This window comes from Heterocephalus glaber, unplaced genomic scaffold (assembly GCF_053883595.1).
Source record: "Heterocephalus glaber isolate CG9 unplaced genomic scaffold, H.glaber_assembly_v1.0 deba00000347, whole genome shotgun sequence".
Classification (NCBI taxonomy): domain Eukaryota; kingdom Metazoa; phylum Chordata; class Mammalia; order Rodentia; family Bathyergidae; genus Heterocephalus; species Heterocephalus glaber.
Window position 1 is genome coordinate 62,400,989 of NW_028258143.1, and position 6,839 is coordinate 62,407,827.

The following is a 6,839-nucleotide window of genomic DNA, read 5'->3' on the forward strand; positions in this document are numbered from 1 at the left end:
AGACTTTATGTGAAGCTGAGTTTAAAAGGAGATGAATCATTTGACCTGGTGAAGGCAATTTCAAGGCAGCCCAACATTCAGGATGTGGCATGTATATTGCTGGATACTTTTAGCCAGATTTATAGTAAAAATCAGGAGCAAAAAGCAGAGCAGAAAATTTGGCCAGAAGAACAGCATTTGTAAAGCTTGGGTCAAGGAAGATGTGGTTGCTAAAGAAATGGGTGTTGTTAAAAAGAAGCTTAAGTACTTTGTACCAGGACAATAGGGAAGATGACTTGAGGGTATCTCAGGAACTGGTCAGACCCCATTCATTGCGGGCTCAAGGGTTTAAAAGTGTAAATACTTTTGAAAGACTTTGCTTTGAGAAGAGAGCCCCAGGGTGCTTTCTCACTCAGGCAAGTGCTTTCCAGAGTTCATCTTTCCAGGCACTCACAGGCCTGTACAGCCATGGTCCAAGAGGGCCAGGCTATTGCTTGACCTGGTGGCAGACCTTGCTATCATCCATGTGATACTGGTTTTACAGGAATGCAGAATATAAGGATTATGAGGTCATCAAAGCTTCCACCAGATTTGAAAGGAAAGCCTGGGAGGTTGAATAATTCATGAGAGGATCAGAGTCCTTGTGTGGAACTCCAGAGGGCACAGCATGTAAAGCTTTGGGAGTGGGGCAAAAGCTGTAATAGAGACCCCAAGGTACCAGCAGTGTGGAGCTTATGCTGAGGAAAGCCCCAGACAGTAAGCAGAACAACCCAAGAGAGTCCATGTGGGCTGGAATAGACAAGGCCATGGGCATAGAGCCACCCAAGTCCTTTGAGACCCATGTCTCCCGCCATATATCCTGGGTGCTAGACACAGAATTATAGGACTCAATGTTTACTTTGCTGGGCTTTGGTTTGGCTTTGGTCTGATTCTTTTCTATTCCCCCATTTATCCCTTTAGAAAGAAAATATTTACCCTGTGTCATTGCATCTTGGCATTATGGACCTTGGTTTTTGTTTTTTAAAAATTTTTTTAGGGGTACACAGCCAAGAGTTTGCCTTGAGTCTTGGAGACTTTGTACTTGGACTTTGGAGCAATGCTGGAACTGTTGAGTTCTTGGGGAAGGAAATTAGTGCCTTTTCAATTGTACAAGGACAGTTGCAACGTGTTAGGCAGAATGATGCCCTCCTCATTATCCCTATTGGGAGATTAAGTATTGCTTAAGGAGATGTGTTTGGATGTCAAGTTGACAAGGGTTGGACTTGTTAAGTTGATTGTTTTCAGAGAAGCCTAGGAGATTAGAAAGCACACTTCTGGTTGTGCCTGGGTGAGTCATGAGGTCATGATCTTGGAGACTATGTTCTGTCTGGCCCTTTCATCTAGTGCTTTTCCCCTGGTCTCTGCTTTTTTGTATGCTAAATTGAGCAAGCTTTCTTCTGCCATGTCTTTCAGCTATGATGTTTCTACCTTGAAGCCAGCCCACAATGGACTGAAACCTCTGACACCATGAGCCAAAATAAACTTTTTCTCCTCATTATGTATTTTGTCCCAGTGCTGGAAAAGTGATTGACACATACACTATGTGCAGAAGTAAGGTAATGTGTGCTAATACAGCAAAAATTATTTTGGAAAAATTTTAAATTATAGGTGCATATGTGAGTTAAATGAAATATTCTTACCTTTTAAATCTGATATTAGCTGAATCAATTTTGGCTCTTTTTAACTCTCAGGGATTCTAGTTGCTCCAAAATCCTGTATGTTCCATGAATTATGAAATAAAAATGTTTGTGCTGAGAACATGTATTTGGCAAACAGGATTCCAGTATATTCAGACATTCCAGAAATTTTGCACTATTGCAAAATATTCAAATTTTCTCCAGGAATCAAACAGGTTCAAACATACATGTATATACAGATATAATTTAATTGAAGGGATTTTTCAAAGCATAACAACAAATGAACTGATTACTCAATTATATAAGGTTATTCTACCTACTATGTAAGGGTACAGTAAAAATAAATATATAAATACCTAGATAATAAGGTATTGTACATTTTAAAAAGCTAGAAGAAAGGATTTTGAAGATTTTTGCCATAGAGAGATGGGGACTGGGGATGTGGCTCAATGGTGGAGTGCTTACCTAGCATGTGTGAGCCCCTGGGTTTATCCCCAGCACTGCAAAAAGCTTAAAAATTTAAGAATATATAATAACAAAAATAAAATTATTTACCTTTATGTAACACTGTGGCATGGCAGTTGTTCTAAATGTTTTACTGGGTAATTTTTTTTCAATTCTGTATATACAGAGGGACAAATAAAATTGTGCATATTCATTGCATATGACATGTTTTATGTATACATTGTGGAATGGCTAAATCGACCTTATTAATATATTTACTGTCTTACATACTTATAATCCTTTTGTGGTGAGACTATTTAAAATCTACTCTTTAAAAAATTTTCACATATGGCCAGGGATTTAGCTCAGTGATTCTGCCACCTGCTTCTCAAGCATAAGGTCCCGAGTTCGATCCCCGGTACCAAAAAAACAAAAACAAACAAACAAAATTTTCACATACTTCATACATTAACTACAACATTGTACAATAGATCTCTTTGAAGTTTTCTTCCTGACTGGAACTTTATATCCTTTGAGTAGCATCTCCCTGAAATGTCCCCTTCACAGGGCCTCAACCCTAGTGACCTCCATCCTGCTCTCTGCTTTTGTAAGTTTGACTTTTTAACATTACATATATAAGTGAGACCATATATTTATCACTCTGTGTATTCCAGGTTCTTCCAGACTGTTATAAACAACTGTTACAAACGTCTTCTTTCTTCAGACTGCATAGTATTCCACTGTGTCTATCCCATGGTCTTTATCCATTAATCTGTTGATGGGCACATTGATTTTATGTCTTGTCTCTGGTAAATAATGCTGCAATGAACATAAGAGTACAGAAGTTTCTTTGACACAGTGGATACTATTTTTATTACCACTATATAGATGGAAAATTTGAAGTACGAAGAGGCTCTGTGATTGATTGTTCAGGAAAATATAGTTAGGAAGTGAGAGAATTACTGATTACATCCAAGCAGCCCACCCCCCAAATCTCTTTGTGTGTGTGTGTGTGTGTGTGTGTGTGTGTGTGTGTGTGTGTACTTGGAGACAGGGACTTGTTAAATTGCTACATTGCCCCAGACTGAGTTGAAAATTGCAATTCCCCTGCCTCAGTGTCCTTAGTACTGGGGTTACAGCTATGGACTACCACACACCTAGTTTGTGTGTGTGTTCTTTTTAAAGTAAATATTTCATATTTTTAAAGATGATGTGGGGATAACAGATATTACGTGACTATATTTATATTTCTTATCAACCTTAGACTTGCTTCTGAAAACCCTATCTTCATTTTTGATAAGAAAATGCACTTTGATTTGTATTTTTGAACTTGATTTTGATTTTGATATCGAAGCAAAGTCATAAGCAAAGGAACAAAACCCAGAAATTCCTTTCTATAAATATATTTCAAGAAACAGTTTAATAAATTGTATTCTGTTTACATCCACTTTGATGCATTTCAGAGATTGGTAATCTTTAAGTGCTAACTTGATTTACCACTTACAAAAATATTTGGGGGCTGGGGATGTAGCTCAGTGGCAAAGTTCTTGCCTAGCAAGCATGAGGCCCTGGGTTTAATCCTTGGTACCACATGCATATGTACACATGGAATTAGCATTTAAAATATACTTATCTCATAAGCATATGGAATGTCCAATGAAATAAAACCTTCATCGGGAGTTAATTTATTTTGTTCATTCTGTACAAGGCATTTAGCTAAATTTGGGGAAGTAAACTCCAGCATGATCACTACAAGATCACAATATGAACTTATTAATTTGGGTGATGTATAAATTAGGACTTTCTCAGTTGCATGAAACAGAACCCTAATGAAGTATAAAGTAGAAAAGTGCTTTTCTTAGGGGAGAAAGGATTCCAAGGAACAGAGAAAGAGAAATGAATGATCAAAGAACTGGGATATAAAAAAAATCCTTAGGAAAAATGTGATTTAAAATATTAGGACTTTTTTTCCCCCACTCATCTCAGTACCTCTCAGTTTATCTGTATCACTGTTTCACTTTCCTGGACCGTATAGCTGCTAACAGTTTTCAAACTTAACATATGAAAGCTTCAAGCACTATACAGAGGTGAGGTGAATATCTAGAAAAGGGACTCATTGCCCCAGTTTGAGTCCGCTTCCAGTTCTATGCCAGTCAATAGTAGCAGGGTAGTTCCTAGAGAAACCTCACAGTAGTGATGTCAGTCTATGTGTTGATGGAGAGGGCCTGTTCCTAGAAGAAGGTATTTGGAATGATATTTTCAGAAGAATGGGATGGTGCCAGAAAATAAAAAATTAGTTATAGAAATGGAAAATAAACATCACAGTATAAAATATGTATATATATGTCTATAGCATTGCAGATTTAAGTATGATTTTTATCTGTTTTATTATGTTTAAATTACATAAAATAAAATTTAACACTTTCAGTGTACAGTTTGATGAATTTTGGAAGATGAATATTTGTTTAAGAACTGCTATAAGCAGGGTGTGGAGTACTCCAGCCCCCTAAATTTTTCCTTCCTGTCCCTCTGCAGTCAATATCCTCTTAGAGTCTCAGGACGTTTTAATGGGCTCATTGGAAAGAATATACTTCCTGAGAGAGAAGAATAGGTCATAGAATGACATCATTGGGGGGTGTTAGGTTGATGTTTCCTGAAAAATGGACAGAGTTGAAGGAAGGAGGAATTTTTGAAAATAGCTCAGGTCACAGGATGAAAGAGCAAGAAGCAAAGCTGGGAACTTCATGCTTGTGTAGCATTTACTCACCTTGTCCTTGTACTATGATAGCAGTTGTGTTTAGCATTCACCATCAATGGTTTCAACATGTAAATCTGAATTACCCTTGACCCAAATCCATTGAATCCAGAATCATTTATTCAGTTGTGTGCATGAACTTTTGTAGGGAGAGAATAAATAGATGGGCTCAAATGGAAGTCTGATCTGCCACCCATTCAGACAGGGCTAGGGCTCACGTGGACAGATAGCAGTTCTCAAGGATGCTTTCTTTGTTCAGGACATTCTGGCAGCAGACAAATGAGTAGTGCTTCATGGCACAGATACCGTTTTAGGAGAACGTGTGGCCCAGAAGAGTAATGTCAGGGTGAACAGCACATGAAGGGTGTAAGAGCCTCATCCTCTGTAGTCCTTCCCTTTCCAAGACTGGAGCTGTGGGTAGCAGAGGGCAGGAAACTCACTCTTCACAGACACACACTGAGCTGTATACTGGATTCTTTTCTGCTGGATTTTACGATACGTAGAAGACGGAGGCTGTATCTTTTATTAGTATTCAATGTTTCATATTACATTGCTGTCTGTAATACTTCGTATAAGCCTATATATTTAATAATTAATATTTATTTATTGGGTAATTGTTCGTTATTGGACTCAAGGAGCTATTTAGATCTTATCTCTTCGGAGTTCCTTCCTCCCTCCCTCCCCACTCCTTTCTTTTCTTTCTAACTTTTCTCTTTAATTTTATGTTGCTGTAGGTCATGTTTATAGAATTAACTTTGTATTTCTTTTTTGAGTTTTCTGTCATAGGAATAGGTAGTATTCTAAAAGTCTTTTTTCCAGAGGTAGCAGTTATGTTGTTTTTTTAGTTCATCCCTTGATTTGAGTTAACTTGAATTGGCTTACAGTAGGTTATTAGTTGATATTTGCCAAAAGCATTGAAGGGTCTTAAAATTATAGCCCAGGAAAACTCTTTTATCTGATATTGCACCAGTGTTAGTCCACAGAAAGCCAGAAGGTTTCCATGTGTAAATTTGATTTTAAATGAAATTTTATTGAGCCTCCCTGACTCAGAATTTATTGGCCTGTGAAACATGCCTCCCTTGGGAAAAATAAAAACAGTATTCCATGACTAAAAATAATTCATTCTAGGTTTTGGAATCTTATCTATTCCCTGTGTATTAGAGATCAGGAACTATAGTATTCATCATGTACATAGTTTGCTAAGTATAACCTTTTCAATATAAATTTTTCAAATGTTTAAAATTTTCAATATAACATCTTGATCAATACATTCTATTCTAAAATACAGAGGTTAGTGTCAGGTAGAGAAGAGTGGGGGACATTATTATCTCAGTCCTGTGTTAGTAACTGAGGAGGATAGACAGAAGACAATGACATAATATCAAATCTAGGCTTTGCAAGTCACTGAAATCTTGACCTCTGTTAAAGGAAATTTCAGTCCCAGGGGACAACTCCTCTGAATCTGCATCTTGGGGACCCATTATTTGGGTCATGGCCTCTGTGTATGTGAGTGTGTGTGCGTGTGTGTGTGTGTGGTTTTAATATATGAGAGTAGAAGAAAATAAACCTGGGAGAAGTAGGAATGGCTTTTCTTGTCTGCAAGCAATAGGGATTCCTGTGACCTCACCTTGACAGCACTGAGAGAAAGGCTCCATGGAAGGGGAATTTCTCTTCTGCAATAGATCTCTTACTGTGATTAGTAAGTTTCCAAGGGAAGGCCCACTGTTGGAAACTCAACCATCATATGCATGCATTCACATATCCACATCAACTGTCCCTCCATTATTTTTATCTGTTTTCTTATTCATTCACTCATCCAAGTGCTGTGAAGTTGCATAAAGCCTTTTCAATGATAAACCCCCAAATTTTCATCCCTGTCACTTCTACTTTTTCCCTTCTTGCACATCCCAGAGACTTGGTTTCCTTTCATTTTATCATTTGAAAAAAAATCTTTAAAATTACAGAAGAAACACATGTCCAATACC